This window comes from Schistocerca nitens, chromosome 9 (assembly GCF_023898315.1).
Source record: "Schistocerca nitens isolate TAMUIC-IGC-003100 chromosome 9, iqSchNite1.1, whole genome shotgun sequence".
In the NCBI taxonomy this organism is placed as follows: Eukaryota; Metazoa; Arthropoda; class Insecta; order Orthoptera; family Acrididae; genus Schistocerca; species Schistocerca nitens.
In genome coordinates this window covers 316,251,025-316,271,199 of record NC_064622.1, presented here as the reverse complement: position 1 = coordinate 316,271,199, position 20,175 = coordinate 316,251,025, and positions in this window count along the sequence as shown.

Sequence of the window (20,175 nt, the reverse complement as noted above, 5' to 3'; positions counted from 1 at the left end):
CCAAAACAGCAGCTGTGAGCAATGCTCTTTACTGATATACTCTTCTACAAGTGTTAATGCACGCAGTTTTCTTCGCAGTCCTCGCTAGGGAAGTCAGAATGACCTGTAGTATCTGACAGCAGCACCTTCCGTCTGATTTGAAACTTTCATTGAGAAGAAGCAAAACTCAAAAAAATGGCTCTGAGCACTATGGGACTTAACATCTGAGGTCATCAGTCCCCTAGAACTTAGAACTACTTAAACCTAACTAACCTAAGGACATCACACACATCCATGCCCGAGGCAGGATTCGAACTTGCGACCGTAGCAGTCGCGCGGCTCCGGACTGAGCGCCTAGAACCGCTAGACCACCGCGGCCGGCAAGCAAAACTCACCTCCTGTTCCTCCCACTAACATATTTTCACGGCTACTGTTCTTAAACGATGATACATGGCTACTATTGGTTGCCGACACATACTGAACAGTCTGCGTTTATACACCAAAAAATTGGACACCTATATTCACGATGTGTTCAAGGGCTGGCCAAACACAATTGCTGCTTTCTGCCGTGTCACTTCTTCATGTCGCCCATCTTAATGCACTAATTACATACAACCGATTGGCGCCTTCTGACCACATCACTGTCACGATATACGTTAGTGAAGGAGGGTCTCTTGACCGACAAGTACTAGTTGTACAACAACTATAGCGCTCGAAAGCGATAAGTGCGCTCTTTTAAGGGGACTGACTAATGTTAAGCCGGGCGGACTTCTTGTTCTAAATGGCTCTGAGCACTATGGGACTTAACATCCGCGGTCATCAGTCTCCTATAACTTAGAACTGCTTAAACCTAACTAACCTAAGGACATCACACCCATCCTATGCCCGAGGCAGGATTCGAACCAGCGACTGTAGCGGTTGGTTGTATCATGCCGCTAAGTGATCCATATCTTTTTGTTTGAATTCGTTTCAGACATTTTAATGCTGTATATATTTACTTTCAGATTATTCATCCCTTGACTTCAGCTGCAAACAATATCGACCTGTTTCAGTATGGCGTCTTTCAAATTATCTCACAATTGGACACGTCGAAACATGCCCTGAAATTTTTATACAGGAAGAATACACCGAAAGAGAGAACCTGTAAAAATTTTAGCTTCAAGTATTTCAGAAAATCTTTTGAAAATAGCCAAATTCATAGCTCCGCAGGCGGCTAGACAAATCTACACCCCTTCCGGACCTATAGCGGACTGCACATCCACAACACGGCTGGCTCCTTTGTTGGCGACTCATAGGTAAACACATAACACAACTTGGCTCCATCGTAAATTTCTAAAGCGATTTTCAGTTTTTACTGACAGTTTCTATTAAATAATTGTTCGCAGTTACTGTTCACTCAAATTGGCAACCCATTTAATATTCATAACAACTAAGAGTTGCTTTTGCGATAGTTTAAGTGATAACAGTGCAGATAACACTGATTTATTATTCATTGTGTTTTAATGCTTAATCGTACTCTCTGTGCAAACCCGCTTTTTATTCGTAAAATCCGACCAGGAATTGTATGATGGAAGAAGTACTTACATGAAGTAATAAATACGTCCCAAAATGGAACTCAAAAAACTGTAATGGTAAAATGGTTCAAATGGTTCAAATGGCTCTGAGCACTATGGGACTCAACTTCTAAGGTCATCGGTCCCCTAGAACTTAGAAATACTTAAACCTAACTAACCTAAGGACATCACACACATCCATGCCCGAGGCAGGATCCGAACCTGCGACCGTAGCGGTCACGCGGTTCCAGACTGTAGCGCCTAGAACCGCTCGGCCACACCGGCCGGCTGTAAAGGTAAAACTATCAGGAAAATGTACTGTACAGAGTGGTCACTAAATTCCGTTATCCCCATTAATAATTAACATAAACTCCTAAACCTGAATAAATAACATGGACGACAGTTCCATGGCACAACACTACCGATGGAAGTCTGCGAGACTAGCCCCTCCGAGCCGCAACTGTGATGACCATTGCTGATTTGAAATCTGCTTCAATCTGTTTAAGCAAATTCAAGAAATCACACAGTATAGGAAGTCGTAAAAAAACGGTGTCTTCGTCAAATAAAGGCGTACAGGAGACGTCACTATTTCGCAGGTAAAATGAAGACGAAGCTTGCTGTTATCCCCACGTTTGCTATGTCTAACACCGAAGAGACAGTTTTCGCGAAAGAACTGTGAACAAGCGTACTTCAGCATTTCGTCATTATAATGCGAAAAAGAAACAGTCTGTTCTGCAATCGATTAATGCTGACAGACTGATTACTGACAAAAATCTTATAGTCGACATATGAAAAGCTGGAAAATTAGTAAAGAATAATTTTATTTCGAAACGGTTTGTAGCCAGTTGCGAAAATGAATTCATTCCTTTCGTCGGGCTTCTGGCCTGGACATAACAAAACCTCTGTCTTTAAGGAGGACGACGGGAAGTCTGTTGAAAAAGTTCAGATTCCACCCGCAGCAATTTCACTCATCTTGCACTATTAGTCTCCATCCACAGCTTTTAGGAATTGCTTTAAGTGTGCCCGATAAGCGGCACAGTAACCAGAGCAACAGCCAGGACCATATCTTACTCCAGTGCAATTAATCCAAACAAAACTACTAATTACAGTTAAGTGGCTGGTAGCACTAAATTTTCTTTCGTCAGGTATGCCTGGTATAAGGAAAATGTTTATTTTCGTCATTCAAGTGACACTTCGCTTTATTGAAACTACTATGGGAAATAAACAAGGAACTCTTTGTTATTAAAATACACATTATTAATAAATGATCATAAGAACTATGGTACAGGAATTGTTTTATTTTTTATTTACACGTCAAGTTCCGTAGAACCAAACTGAGGAGCGAATCTCCAAGGTCATGGACGGTGTCAGTACATAAAATACAACATAAAAGTAATAACAGGTAAAAATAAAATATTTATAAACCCGAAAAAAATCAATCCACAAGTTTAAGTAACGCAGCCATCAATACAACAAGAATCAGCTTAATTTTTCAAGGAACTCCTCGACAGACTACAAGGAGCGACCCATGAAAAAACTCTTCAGTTCCGGTTTGAAAGCGCGTGGATTACTGCTAAGTTTATTGAAAATGGATTCAGTAGTATACAGCACACCTTCTGCGCAAGAATTAAGGAAGTGCGATTCAAACGCAGGTTTGATTTCTGCCGAGTATTAACTGAGCTAATATTGTTAAGAAGAAATAACTTTACGAAATATATACACTCCTGGAAATGGAAAAAAGAACACATTGACACCGGTGTGTCAGACCCACCATACTTGCTCCGGACACTGCGAGAGAGCTGTACAAGCAATGATCACACGCACGGCACAGCGGACACACCAGGACCCGCGGTGTTGGCCGTCGAATGGCGCTAGCTTCGCAGCATTTGTGCACCGCCGCCGTCAGTGTCAGCCAGTTTGCCGTGGCATACGGAGCTCCATCGCAGTCTTTAACACTGGTAGCATGCCGCGACAGCGTGGACGTGAACCGTATGTGCAGTTGACGGACTTTGAGCGAGGGCGTATAGTGGGCATGCGGGAGGCCGGGTGGACGTACCGCCGAATTGCTCAACACGTGGGGCGTGAGGTCTCCACAGTACATCGATGTTGTCGCCAGTGGTCGGCGGAAGGTGCAAGTGCCCGTCGACCTGGGACCGGACCGCAGCGACGCACGGATGCACGCCAAGACCGTAGGATCCTACGCAGTGCCGTAGGGGACGGCACCGCCACTTCCCAGCAAATTAGGGACACTGTTGCTCCTGGGGTATCGGCGAGGACCATTCGCAACCGTCTCCATGAAGCTGGGCTACGGTCCCGCACACCGTTAGGCCGTCTTCCGCTCACGCCCCAACATCGTGCAGCCCGCCTCCAGTGGTGTCGCGACAGGCGTGAATGGAGGGACGGATGGAGACGTGTCGTCTTCAGCGATGAGAGTCGCTTCTGCCTTGGTGCCAATGATGGTCGTATGCGTGTTTGGCGCCGTGCAGGTGAGCGCCACAATCAGGACTGCATACGACCGAGGCACACAGGGCCAACACCCGGCATCATGGTGTGGGGAGCGATCTCCTACACTGGCCGTACACCACTGGTGATCGTCGAGGGGACACTGAATAGTGCACGGTACATCCAAACCGTCATCGAACCCATCGTTCTACCATTCCTAGACCGGCAAGGGAACTTGCTGTTCCAACAGGACAATGCACGTCCGTATGTATCCCGTGCCACCCAACGTGCTCTAGAAGGTGTAAGTCAACTACCCTGGCCAGCAAGATCTCCGGATCTGTCCCCCATTGAGCATGTTTTGGACTGGATGAAGCGTCGTCTCACGCGGTCTGCACGTCCAGCACGAACGCTGGTCCAACTGAGGCGCCAGGTGGAAATGGCATGGCAAGCCGTTCCACAGGACTACATCCAGCATCTCTACGATCGTCTCCATGGGAGAATAGCAGCCTGCATTGCTGCGAAAGGTGGATATACACTGTACTAGTGCCGACATTGTGCATGCTCTGTTGCCTGTGTCTATGTGCCTGTGGTTCTGTCAGTGTGATCATGTGATGTATCTGACCCCAGGAATGTGTCAATAAAGTTTCCCCTTCCTGGGACAATGAATTCACGGTGTTCTTATTTCAATTTCCAGGAGTGTATATATTGAGAAGCCAGTGTCAAAATACGCAGACTCGTGAACAGGGCGCCGACAAGAGGTTCGTGAACTTACACCACTTACTGCCCGAACCGCCCGTTTCTGAGCCCAAAATATCCTTTTAGAAACCGTTGGTTCAAATGGCTCTGAGCACTATGCGACTTAACTTCTGAGGTCATTAGTCGCCTAGAACTTAGAACTCATTAAACCTAACCAACCTAAGGACATCACACACATCCATGCCAGAGGCAGGATTCGAACCTGCGACCGTAGCGGTCGCTCGGCTCCAGACTGTAGCGCCTAGAACCGCACGGCCACTCCGGCCGGCTTCTAGAAAGGGAAGAGTTGCCCCAAAATGTAATACCATACGATATAAGCGAATGAAAATAAGCAAAGTAGACTTGTTTTCATGTCGAACGATCACTCACTTCTGATACTGTTCTAATAATAAAAATGGCAGCTTTAAGTCTTTCAAGAAGATCCTGAATATGTGCTTTCCACGACAGTTTACTATCTATCTGAACCCCTAGAAATTTGAACTGTTCAGTTTCACTAATCATATGGCCGTTCTATGAAATTAAAAGGCCAGGTTTTGTTGAATTGTGTGTTAGAAACTGTACAAACTGACCCTTACTGTGATTTAACGTCACTTTATATTCTTCAAACCATGAACTTAGGTCACGAACTGCACTATCTGAAACCGAGAAAATGTTGCACATAACATCCTTTAACCAAGCTAGTGTTATCAGCAAAACCGAAATATCTTAGAGTTACCCATTATACCAGAGGGAATATCATTTATATAAATAAGGAACGGGACTGGCCCCAACACTGATCCCTGGGGCACCCCCCACTTGAGGGTACCCCACTCAGACCCCACATCACAGCCATTCTCAACACTGTGAATAATGACCTTTTGCTTTCTGTTGCTAAAGTAAGAGGTGAACAAATTGTGAGCTACTCTCTGTATTCTGTAATGATCCAACTTCTGGAGCAATGTTTTGTGATCAACACAATCAGATGCCTTAGCTGAATCAAAAAATATGCCTAGCTTTCGAAACCTTTTGTTTAACCCACCCAATACCTCATAGAGAAAAGAGAATATAGCACTTTCAGTTGTAGAAGGACTTCTAAAGCCGAACTTTACATTTGCTAGCAAATCGCGTGATGTAATATCATAAATTATCCTTATGTACATAGTTTTTCAATAAATTTACCAAACACTGATGGCATAGAAGTAGGTCTAAAATTGTCTACATTATCCCTTTTCTCCTTTTTATAAAGTGGCCTTACTACTGAGTACTTTAATCGTTCAGGAAACTGACAATTCCTAAAGGAAAAATTACAAATATGACTAAATACAGGTCTAACATGTGCAGCACAGCACTTTAATATTCTGCTAGGTACTCCATCATAACCGTGAGAGTCCTCAGTCTTCAGTGATTTAATTATTGACTAAATCTCCCCCTTGTCATTGTCACAGAGGAGTATTTCAGACATCAATCTCGGAAAGGCAGTTGCCAAGAAAGTTATATGATTCCTTGTATATACTAAATTTTTATTTAATTAACCAGAAATGCTCAGAAATGATTGATAAATACTGTACATACATCTGATTTATCAGTAACAGAAATATTTTTACTACGAACTGACTATATCGTCGGCCTTGTGCTGCTGAGCAGACACTTCATTCACAACTGACCATATGGTTTTAATTTTATCCTGTGAATTAGTTATTCTATTTGCATACCACATACTTTTTGCCTTCCTAGTAACATTTTAAGCACCTTACAATACTGTTTGTAATGGGCTACTGTAGCTTGATTCTGACCACTTCTAACATTTTGATATAATTCCCGATTTGTTCTACATGATACCCTTATCCCACTAGTCAGCCACCCGTGCTGCTTATTTACAGCTAGTACCCCGTTTAGAACGTTCTAATAAAAAGCAGCTCTCAAAGAGCATGAGAAATGTGTTAAGGAAAACATTATATTGATCATCTCTGTTAACGGAAATATAAACATCCTATAAACTATCTATTGCTGTTGGATCAACGTTCCTACATAGTTTGTAATTATATGTGACATTTGTCTGTGTACAAAGGCGTTTTAGTGTTAAATTTTGTGCATCGTGGCCTGAATGGACATTCACCCTTTTACTAACAGAATGACCATCTAGTAATGAAAAATGAATAAAAATATTGTCTATGGCTTTGTTACTGCTCCCTTGCAACCTAGTTGGAAAAAACAGAGTCTGAATCAGATCATATAAATTTAGAAGATCTATCAACATCCTTTTCCTTGCACCATCATATACAAAATTTATATTGCAGTCACTACATATAACTAATTTCTGGTACTTTCTATAAAGTGAATCAAGAACCTCCTCTAGCTTGAGCAAAAATGCTCTGAAGTCAGAGTTAGGGGACCTATAAACAACAACAATTAGAAAAATAGTTTCACTTAATTCAACTGCCCCTACACAACATTCAAATACCTGTTAGTGCAGTGCCGTGATACGTCTATGGACTCAAATGGAATACTGCTATTTACGTGCATAGCCACTTCACCACCCCACAAGGAACTCCTTGAAAAACAACCAGCTAATATGTGTCCTGGTAAAGGAAGCCTCAGAATTGCCAAATCATTTAAGTGGTGTTCCGATATACCAATAATTTCAGAGATAATTATAAGCAGTTAACTAACTTTATCTCTAATATGAAATGATGTATGCTTTAAACCGATGTTTGCATCAGAAATATTTCATTTCGATAAATTAAACCCATGATTGACGGAAGTCCTTTGTTATGTAACGTCAAACACTGCCTTAATTTATTTTCCTCTGCTAGTCACCTTTGTAAGAATTATATAAAGAACAGTATAGCTATCGGTATGAACTGCCTTCGTATTCACAACGTTAATGTAAGGGTGTTTGGTTTAGGTCCTTTAAACTCGCTTGTGTCACTCCAGATATTTACGCTATGGGGCAGATCACGCGCTACGGCAATGAAGGGGTGTATAGACTTCATTCATTAAGCGGTATTTCGCGAGGTAAAACCGATTAACTTCATCAGCTTTTAAAAATACGCTTGTGACGCGTTAGCAACTAAAACTTTGACAGTGCATATCTTTTGTTGTATTCTTCCTGCAAAAGAAATTCAGGATAGGTTTTCGAGATGTCAGATTGGACCACTCCGTTGTCAATACGAATAGTAATATACTGCGCATAATCGGTGGAAAAATTTCGAATGTGTGGCTAAAGAACAAGAACTGATGCGACATTTGTGTGAACGTAGTGAACAATTTTTACTCTATTAAAATATAGAGAGAGAAGAAAAACAGTTAAATGAGAGAAGAAAAAATGTTAGAGGGTTAAGGTAGATATAACACGAAATTTTTGTAGAAAACTTTAATCGTTTTTCTCTTATTCATCACGATCGCAGTATCCCTCAATTGCTCAGTTCGTAACTGACATGGAGTTTGTTGCACATTACCGGTTCCTGTGTAATGAAGACAAAATGCTGAATGAAAATGCTAAAATATAACCGGTGCACGAAAGCAAACGAGATACTGTATAGTTCTCGACGTATCATATCGCCTAGACCAATGGGAACTAAAACCCAAGCTTAAAAACGTTATGGATTATTGCAAATACCATTTCATTTAATAATCTGCCGCTAATCTGATCATTCTACTACAGACGATATCTATTTTGCCAACCAGAATACTACTCGTTACTAATCTCGACTGGAATATCCTCTTACGTACACAGTTATGCATATGGCGAACATACCGGTTATTACGGAGGATTTAATCTGTACACGATATTGAAGCCTAATGCAAAACTACATATGTAGTATTTTCAGAACGATCAATTAAATCATAGCGTTAGTAGGAATAAACTGTCAACTACGACACCAGGTAATACAGTCTGACTGCGTAGTGTTTCGTTTTGTGCGAGTTCAACGAATTATTTCTTCCTCTAAATGAATCGACGTATCATTAAATTCACTACGAGTCTCCCAGCTCTGTGCAGCTGAGATCAAAGGTTCTTTTACGCTCTTTGCAAAGTATCTGTCATGATGCAGACATCACTCGTTTGGCGAAGCAAAGGGGAGTAGCTTGCTGAATGAAGGTAGTTACCGATATTGGCAGTTAATTGATTTATCTGTAAATAAAGAAGTTGAAGAAGTCTTCGTTGGTAGTAATGTCGTTAAGTTAACCCAACTTTGTCTTTTGTTATAGTTTGAAGACTTTGGAGAATGTGCCGCTTCATATTATTATGAGACAGGATCTGCGTGTAAGTCTCTAGGTAGGAGAAAGTAATCGTCTTGAGCTTTTCGTAATGTGCAGTGGCTTCATCATGAAATCGTTTTAAGGAAAGTAGCAAATGGGTCCATTAGGATGAAGTTCTCTTGACTCAATTTTCTTGACGGTTTGGATAATTATTCGTGTCTCTAATAAATAATAATAGCTGGTTCAAGATCAAATTAGTTGAAATGTTACTATATGAACGACAAGGAGGTAGATTAATCTGCTGGCGTTGCTCCAATTTTGGTACGCTGTGCTCTACTGTAGCACACTTCTTCATGAAGACACGCCACAATCAGTCCAAAACCTACGTGACGTGATACGTGTCACAGAGATGAAACCAGTGGTCGTTCACTTGAACCGCATGCTCTAGTAGAGACGTTGTAGTAGAGTAATTTAAGGACAGCGAGTGGTAAACTGTACAAAAAATGCAAGTAACTGATTAAATGTGGAAAGTTATTTTGTTATCGACGCCAATAACAAGACGACATGCTGTTCATGTATGATAGTGAAACTCATGACAGACGTTAAACACCACGTCTGCTTCTGGAGAATGTCCCATACAGATTCAATCTTACACAAAATTTTCAGTGGTTTATCGTTATTGATATGTAATGGACTGAGTAGTGTTTTCTAGGAGTCACAATATCGTTTTATTGAAGAACACAGCCTTCAAGAAACAGCAGAAATACTCTTCCCAATCCGAGGCCATTAACACAAACTCATATTTATAGAGTATAGGGTTCCGTGACCAATGACCATATAGAGATCTGCCTAACATGGTTAAGACTCGCCACATGTTTAAATTACACAGGAATCCCTCTGAACTACGTATTATAATGTATCATGCAGCGTAACTTGCTGTGGCAGTGCGAGAGAGAGAGAGAGAGACAAAGATATTGTTTATTAGTCTCCACGGGATTCGCCGAAGGGTGATACACTGATGTTAGAATTTGTTTTATACCACAACTGGTTAATGTTTGCCTCCAACGAAATGCAGTGAACATGGACCCATTGTCAGAAAGAATAGCCTCTAGTTTGCCTACCTTGACTATATAATCCTTGACTAGCTTCTGGGCTCTGGATGCACCAGTAGCTGATTCTAATGGATAAAGTTTGACATACTTAGTGAATATACCAAGAAAAGCTACAATATATTTGCATCCTCCTCTTGATGATGGTAGAGGACCACAGACGTCGAGCGAAATGATTGACAGCGGTTTAGTGGGTATATTATGGTGTAAGAAATCTTTCACACAAAAATTTCCTGGTTTGGCCAGCTGACAAATTTTACATATCCTTAACTGTCTGTGTACTTTCCTGCGAATATTTGGGAAGTAGCAGTATGTTTGAAACTTCCGAGCACACTTTAACACTCCAAAATGTCCCCAAGTGATTTGCGTGTACAAAATTAAGTCATTCTCATTCTTCTCGGGAATACACACCTTCCAATTATCTGAATCAAAATGCCCTTTGAAAAATAAGACGTCGTCCTCAACTTTGTACAGTCTCTTCAGATCATCGTTTCCAGGCTTTGCTTAAGTTTCCTCTATTGAATGCCAACGAGAATCTTCATTCTGTAGTTTTCCCATGTTCTTACACGTGTCAAGGAAATGTTTCCTGTATATTCTATCAGTCATTATAAGAACATTAAATTCGGATGGATTATACGTGATGCTGATAGTTGACAAATCTCCATCTGGCATTCTAGACAGTGCATCGACGATGAAATTATCCTGTCCGCTTATGTATTTAATTTCAAACTGAAACTCTTGGAGTGAGAGCGTCCATCTTGCTAATCTTGGATGTAATAATTTACATGTTTGCAAAAAACTTAACGCTTTGTGGTCACAGTATACTGTTGTCTTCGCTCCGTATAAGTAATAGTAAAATTTCTTAAATGACCAGACTACGGCCAATGCTTCCTTTTCGGTAGTCGTATATGTTCTTTCACAAGCAGTTAAAAGGCAGCTAGCAAAAGCTATTGGACAGAAAGTTTATTTTCTAACTATCATCTTCACTTGGAAGAGGCATGAACCTATTCCAATTAGCGAAGCGTCTGCAATTCAACCGAATTCTTGGCTCATATCTGGAGGATATAATATTTGTGAATTGACTAAAGCAAGTTTTATTGCTTCAAATGCATTCTGGCATTGTTGCGTCCACACCCACGGAGTATTTTTGCGCAACAAGCTGTAGAACGGGTCTGCATTAATAGAGTGGTCGTGAATGAAACGCCTGAAAAAAGAGACAACTCCAAGGAAGCACTTTAATTGGCTTTTTGTTGTTGGAACTGCAAAGGTTTTGATTGATTTTAGTTTCTCGGAGTCCGGTAAGATGACCCAGAAATTTGATTTTATCTCGAGCAAAATGGGACTTTTAGTGTATAGTGCATTCTATGGTTGTTGATAGAAATGAAGAACACCTTACGACTTCCGAATATTTCGAATTCAGGACAGAGAATTAGAAAGAACTTTAGATTAGATTCTATTTCAGCTCGGCATAGATCAAACACCTTTTCCACGGGACTTTCACTGACTCTTATCTTCATGTTAACCATATGCGGAAGACCATAATACCCACGAGGATATGGTGATATGGGAATAGAATTCAATCAGTTACCCGGAGATGACAGATAGAAGGGAATCGTAGATGGACGTAAACCAACGCGTCGACGGTTCACCTCAAGACAGAAGATTAACAGTGTTGTGTTCCTTTTGTGAACAGTGTTTAAATTCATTAAAAAAATCCATATTGTAAATATTTTTTTCCATTGTAACTCAATTTTCTTTGCAAATGAGAAATACGAGGACGGTAAATCTACCCCGAGGTTTTCCTTGGTGGGGCTTGGCCCAATGGCTAGATTACCCGTTTGAGACATCCCAAGGCGTGTGGCAGAAGATTTGAGTGATGATGAAAAAGGTTTCTGATCACATCTCATGCCATCCTCGACAAATGAATAAAAGCAAGCAAGTAAGCTATGCATATAAGCTGCATCAGCAATTTTCAAGGGGCACAGGCTTTGTCAGCGGTATATGCACCCAAATTTATAAATTCCATTTCGATAGTCATTCCCTAATACCAAAATATCATAAGAAATATAGTGGACATTAATACTCTAGTGGACATCAATAGAACGTCATAAACAATCACCGATATAGTGTTGTGTGAACGCTCGTGTTTGTTTTTGCCCAAAATCGTTCGTTCACAAGAGGGGCATATATGATGTATCATGCAGCGTAACTTGCTGCGGCAGTGCGAGAGAGAGAGAGAGAGAGAGAGAGAGAGAGAGAGAGAGAGAGACAAAGATATTGTTTATTACTCTATGGGGTCAGCGCTCACATAATTATTCTTAGGATATAGAGCTTTTGTTCTTATTAAGAGTAATTTTTTACAAGAAGAGAGCCATTCTTGTGCTGTAATAACCGACGCTATTGCGAGTTTTTGATTCACATTGTAAAATATATGTGTATATGGAAGGAAATCAGTTAATAGAACAATAAAATATTGTTCCTTTCAAGAAAGTACGTGATACTCTACACCCAGCGTATACTTCTATTGTGATTTAATAATAAATACCAGCTTGAAAACAGTTCCGACGGGAGCGGTCAGTTCTAGTTAAATAGTTCGATGTTTTCTTCGGAAAAGAAGTCACTTCATGGATCATTCAAATCCACAATAGTACCTGGACATTTCTCAGAAATAAAAGCAATCTGATTGCTATGCAACAGAGCCCCAAAGAATATTTCTCCGTACTTTGGTTACCACTTTCAGCTCAACACTGTATCTGTAGCAGATTTCTACATCAGCGGAAGAGTGTAATCGCTGTCAGTTTCACACATCGCCCTCTGTACGCTGTATGTATTTACCCACAACAGTGAACATACAGTTACTCACACACAAGGTGGTGTGGGTAACATTTCAGTATAAAGGTCCTGTAGAGCTAAACAGTAATTAGGTTAGTAGTAATAGTAAACAAATTTTTTTTAAAGGAGCCTTTATAGTATGAATACTTTTATTTCTCTGACACAGCTACAAACGAATCATCTGCCAACTGTCACAGTCACTGCCTAATACACGAATTACTACCTTCAGACTCGCTGCTATTTTGGACAAATAAAGAAGACTTGAAATAATGGCTTCACTGAATTTATATGTGGCAATGTAGTACTTCTGACCTTGGATACAAACAGTAGATCTAAGTTCACACACATACACACATCGAAACAAAAAGATACAAATATAAATTTACAGCAGTATTTGTATAATTATTCAGACGGATAAGTTATGTCTCGCTTTAGGCGAATTTGAATTTATTTATGTAACATTAAGAATGCCAGAATGAATTGATTTAAAATTAAGAATCTTTAAACTGAAATGACTTTATTGAATCTAATGAACGATCTACACGTTAAGAGCAATATCAGAGAGGAACTGATATATGAATTTATTTCGAGATTTCTTCTGTTTTGTGAGTAATCGTCTACGCTAAGTGCAGTTTTTGTTTATACGCAAATATTTATATTACGTTCAAATGGCTCTGAGCACTATGGAACTTAACTTCTGAGGTCATTAGTCCCCTAGAACTTAGAACTACTTAAACCTAACTAACCTAAGGACATCACACACGTCCATGCCCAAGGCAGGATTCGAACCTGCGACCGTAACGTTCGCGCGGTTCCAGACTTTAGCGCCTAGAAGCGCTCAGCCACTCCGGCCGGCTGTTTATATTAGATAGTCACCTGCATAAGATAATTTAGTCGTAAGCCGCATTTGATTTCAGAACCGAGATGTTGTGTAGATGGAGACTAAAACGTATTTCGCGAGTTGTCTAATTTAATAATATGGCGAAATAAATGTCGGGTGAAGAGCCTGATATGTGTGTGCATAGGCTACAATATTTCGGCAATCGACCATGTAACAATCATCAGGTGCGCTGATGTACTGACCGGCGGTGGGCCGGCGCAAGGTTTATATAGGACAATCCCCCTCGTAGTATTCATCGTAACTCCATGGATTTCCTGGGACGCATCAACAAGCTTACGCTTAAGAAATCTGATATACTGGTGAGCTTCGACGTGGTATCGCTATTCACTAATGTTCCGTTACAAGAATCCTTGGAACTCATCAGCCAGAAATTTCACGAAGAGACATCAACTTACTTCTCATTTGACGGTGAACACTACAAGCAGACAGAAGGAGTAGTCATGGGGAGTCCACTCACACCCGTTGTCGCAAATATGTACATGGAACATTTCGAGGAGGAAGCTCTTGAATCGGCACATCTGAAACCCACCTCATCCTTTAGATATGTGGATGATACCTTCGTTATCTGGCCACATGTTAGAGATAAACTGGCAGACTTCCTCACACATCTCAACTCGTGACACGAGAATATTAAGTTCACCAGGGAGATCGAAACGGATGGGATGCTCCCTTTCCTAGATGTTTTGTTTAGAAGACGAGCTGACGGCACTTTGGCCCACAGCGTGTATAGGAAGAAGACGCACACCGATTTGAACCTACATGCGGATAGGTGCCACCATCTGGCACAAAAGAATGGAGTGCTCAAAACTCTTGTACACAGAGCTCACACCATCTCAGACACGGACAGTCTCCCACCCTAATTGGACCATCTGAAGACCGTGTTTCGGAGGATCGGTTACAAGGAAGAGCAAATTCGGAAGGCTCTACATCCCACACCTGCAGCACCGGCGGAAACTGAGGATGAACCTCAGGAGGAGGAGGCCTTGGCTATCATTCAGTTTTGTGGGGCCTTATCCGGAGAAATGGACGCATTTTACGTAAACACCAAGTGAAAACCTTCTTCCGTCCTCCAAGCAAAACCAAGAGCCTTCTTGGTGTTGTCAAGGACAACCTTGGTCTGCGTAACTCAGGGGTTTATCAGATACCATTGACGACCGATGCCGAGAGCATCAACAGCACACTAGACTGCAACAGCCCAGGAAGTCGGCAATCGCTGAGCATTGCCTGTCGGAACTCCACAGCATGGATTATGACCAAACCAAAGTCCTCACACAGACTTCCAAATACTGGGACTGTGCCATCAAAGAAGCCATAGAGATTACAGTAAGGGAGCCACAACTAAATCGTGACGGCGGTTACATATTTAGCAAGGCGTGGGAACCCGCGATCACCCAGATTAAGAAGAAAAAGGATATTTCCCATATTTAATATTCTTCGGGGGAGGAGGGAAGAATAACGAGAGCGGTGCCGGCAGACCGTCCTAAACGAGAAGACCTAGTACGCAGCGTGCAGAGGGCGGGAGAACGGACGCTGTACCTGGACCGCGCGCGGGCGCGGACCTTACCGCCTCATAGGAAGCGACTGAGGGAGGAGCGGGAGGGGGATTGTCCTATATAAACCTGGCGCCGGCCCACCGCCGGTCAGTACATCAGCGCACCTGATGATGGCAACGTGCTCGATTGCCGAAATATTGTAGCCTATGCACACTCATATCAGGCTCTTCACCCGAGATTTATTTCGTCATAAAATACGCCTGGAGAAATTGAAGAATCACATAATAATGTGTCACTTATGGATAATAAGCATATAGTCTACACAAAGCTGTAACAATACTCCATTACAACAATCTTTTTTCTTTTTTTTTTTTTTTTAAGTTTGCCAGTTCCACTTCATAGCAGGAGTGTGTATGTTTATTTAAAAAAAATAACAATTAATGGCGCCAAAATGTTGAACATTGCAGCCGCTGGACGGTTACAGGCATTCGCTGGCCGACAGATAACGATACCGGATGGCCCTGACGACTCAACAGGGACGAACCTAATCTTCTTCACAGCAGCACGATGATACAAACGCTGTTTGCGTTGACCGCATAGCCATCTACTACACACATAGCGATCTCCCTTAAATGTGTGCTAACTCTCAGTCAAAACTATTTCCTGTTTATGACTTGAAAACTTTACATTTTTCGCCACTGATACTGCCAGAGAGAACAACCGAAAAAGTGGTTAAAATTATGATAAATATCTTAAAAAAGTTAGACGAACAGAGAGCTTTAGCATTAGTTGTTAACCTAAGGCATGTATAAAATGTATGCTGCCCATGTTGCGCGCAGAGCCATTTAAACCTGTATCAGCGAACTTCTCGTGATTACGTCAGTAGTGCCTTTAATATGTTATGCACTTGACTCGCATTTCGTTGATGGAACCATGCAACTTTACACAGCATCTAAATACTGTATTTTAGGATTTCAAATATATATGACTCATAGCTCGTACGTATTGGGAAAGAAACCACAGAATTCAGAATAAAAGTTAATAACATTACTCTTTCCTCACGCACACAGAACTAGGAGTTCGACAATTTCGTTTTGTCACCGTATCTGTCCAAAATACGCCATCTTTTCACTATCAAAGCATACGTGGTGTCATTCCCTTTCTTTCATTTAGTCGTTACATTAAAGACCTACAGACCCTTTCTACCGCATTTTACAGTTACTTCATCTGAATAGTGCTTTTCTATTCCTAAGTATACGTACGATGTTACATCTCTCCAATATACAATGTGAGAAAAAAATTTGTGCATACTATTAGAGGTTTCCAAGTAACTCAAGATTTATTGTTGCAGCAGTGCATATGGAGTACATGAAACACATTTATAGATAATTAGCACAAGCAGTTCAGTTACCAGTATCGAGCGGTGCTGAAACACTCATATTAGTACACGCTGTAGCCACCACGAGTGGCAATGCAGGCGCTGACTCTGGCATCTAGCCATGTTTGTTGGTTGGTTGATTAGTGGAGTGGGGACCATACAGCCAAGTCATCGGTCCCATCAGATTAGGTACGGTTGGGGACGGAAGACGACCGTGCCCTTTCAAAGGAACAATCCCGGCATTTGCCTGAAGCGATTTAGGGAAACCACGGAAAATCTAAATCAGGACGGCCGGACCCGGGTTTGAACCGTCGTTCTCCTGAGTGTGAGTGCAGTGTGCTAACCACTACGTCATCTTGCTCGGTCGATCGTGCAGATAGCGAATACTGTCCTAGGATAGGTTATTTCACGCCTGCTCGACCTGTTCACGTAATTCTGTAAGGGTCGTTGGCTGATGAGTTCCACAACCCCACATTTGCTCGATTGGAGACAAGTCCAGAGATTGCACTGGCCAGGGATGTTGTTGCACGTTTTGTAGGACACGTGAGTTTCATGGGTGGATAAGGGCGAGCATTATTCTGTTGAAACAAGACATAACGCTTTGTTACAAGAACGGCAAAAGAACGTATCTAACAACATTCTGCACGCACCGAAGGCTGATTAGCGTCCCATCCAGAAACACCAGAGGTGGTCGAGACTTTTAGCTTATCACAGCTCAGATCATGAGACCTGTGGTGGGGCCAGTATGTGTTGGACACACGGACACTCATGTCTACGTCGTACGCGCAAACACAAGACAACGGCGCGACTTTCCATCTTCCAAGAGGTCCTCTGACGGCATCAATCGAGCCGCTCACATCAATGCTGCAGCATGAGTAGAAGACAGACTACAGGTGGGTGTGTCCGAAGTCCCACTGCTAATAGCCGGTTCACAACTATTTGTGTTGTCAGATCTGGGCTCACAAGGCCCCTTATTTGTGATGTGGTACCTGTACGATCTGCCACTGCTGCCCTTAAAATACGACGATCCTGACTGGCGTCCAGAACGTCGTCGACGTGTGTGAGAATGTTCACGTGACCAGTGATACCAGCTAGTTTCACAACCGAGGCAGCAGGTGAAGATTGTGTGGCCATTCTCCCAAAGGACTGTCCTGCCACTCGGAAGGCGACAATTTGATCCTTTTCCACCTCACTCACTTGCCTGTACGAAGAACGAGTGCGTCTCTGTGGCATGGTTGCCTGCTTGCTTCACACGTTTGCACCAGATTGAACCTTCTGGCTGTGATCATTCCCTATTAAAGGGTAGACACATTTGGCGCTCTGGTAGCTATGCATTAGGCAATCTGGTGGTGGACGACGTTGAAACCATTACTAGTACATCATTGTCGCCCAGGTGGCATATACCGTAATCGGATCATAATCGACAGTATACACCTGGTAAGACAACGTCGATTTTTCTTGTTATGGTAGCGTCCAGAGGTGGGAGTACTGAAATGTACCGTGGAGAGTTTAAGGGAGGTGTGTGTGTGTGTGTGTGTGTGTGTGTGTGTTCGTCTGCGTCCGCGCGTGAGGTTTGTAACAGGATAAAGTCAAAACTCTTTCTTCATAGAAATTCACATAAATGCGTGTGATTTAACAGTGGCTCTCCTCCATAAATAGCTAAGAGCTCTTCTCTGACAACTTGAAAGAGATGTATGGAGTTTGCTTTTTGTAGAGAGGGATGTACACACACCATTTCACACATACATTTTGGAATAAAAAAGCATTATACAGATGTAGTAACCGGAATACGCGGTAGAGAAGTGCTGCAAGTCCTCATTGTCATGACTGGATGTAAGAGGGTGAATGACAGCACATATACTTTAATGGTCGAAAGGCAGTGTATTCTACAGAGACACGGTGGCAAGAAAAAACTGTCACACAACACCTGTGTGCGCGAGGAAACGGTGACGTCACTTTTATGATTCTGAATGCTGCAGTACTCTCTCACAATACATATATGCTTGCTGTAAGTTATGCGTATGTGGTGGTGGTGGTGGTGGTGGTTAGTGTTTAACGTCCCGTCGACAACGAGGTCATTAGAGACGGAGCGCAAGCTCGGGTTAGGGAAGGATTGGGAAGGAAATCGGCCGTGCCCTTTCAAAGGAACCATCCCGGCATTTGCCTGAAACGATTTAGGGAAATCACGGAAAACCTAAATCAGGATGGCCGGAGACGGGATTGAACCGTCGTCCTCCCGAATGCGAGTCCAGTGTGCTAACCACTGCGCCACCTCGCTCGGTATATGCGTATGTGGAACCGTTAAATATTTAGATGCAATGTAAATTGAAAAATGATACATTTTGGAACACATAGTGGCAGTACTACAGAAGAAATCACGCGAAGTTCGTTGATACAATATGAAAGGACTGCGTGCAGAACACAGGCAGTATACATTTTATCCAGTCGACTTAGATTAGCAATTGATAGTGCTGGTCTCCGTTTCTCTAACTTTAAAAATTATTTACCATTGCTTTAACAAATTATTGCGGCTGGTCCCGGCAGAGGTTCGAGACCTCCCTCGGGCATGAGTGTGTGTGTTTGTCCTTAGGATAATTTACGTTTAGTAGTATGAAGGCTTAGGGACTAATGACCTTAGCAGTTAAGTCCAATAAGATTTCACACACATTTGAACATTTTGAACAATTTTTTTCTGTTGTTCTCACTTCTGGTGAGAAATTTGCAGCTATCTACAGATAAGCAGTTGTTGTGTTTGGAGGAGAGTTAGATCTCACTGGGGGAAACGGCCAGCTATGCGGTCAGTGTGAATAGCATTTGTACCGTATTAATTGTGAGCAGAAGGTTTTGTCCGTGACTGCCAATTCGTCAGGCCAACCCGGTGTCGTTATCAATCAGCTCTTGAATGCCTGTCACAGTTCTATGCTTATAATGTTAAACATATGTCATACATTACTTTTAAAAAAAAATAATCATTTACACCCTTGGTATAAGGTGGAACTTAAAAAAATTTAATGATCCCATCGCAAGGGTTTTTTCTTAGTGCAATCGGCTTAATAAATTGTCGATGTATGAGGAATCTCTCCAGTTGTTAGCAGTATGTCATTCCGGAATTATTCTTGGTGTTTAGAATGATATGTGAGAAAATACTCTTAGCCTGCCTGAGTACTGTGCACGCCGCTCTTGCCTCAAGCCACACCAAACGTCAGCTCGGCGGGCGGCCAAACCCACGGTGGCCACGACGTGGCGTATTATCTGAGGCATGGGCAGTACTGTCGGGTGACGCAGTACTATCGGGCGACGTACAGAAGAATGGTGAAATTAATATCTGGTAGATTCATTTCTGATTTTCATTGCAGAGAGAGGATTTAAACCAGTACTGCGAGTGACACACAGGATGGGGAATCTCTGACGCGGAGGAAGATTTCCCAAGGTTACCTGGAACCAGTAAGTGGGGCGTCGTACGCATGGTAATACTTCCCCGGCTACAGAGTCGCATTTGCTCTAAGGACATGTGTGGTACTTTTCTCAGAGGGATGGGAATGCTCTGTACGCG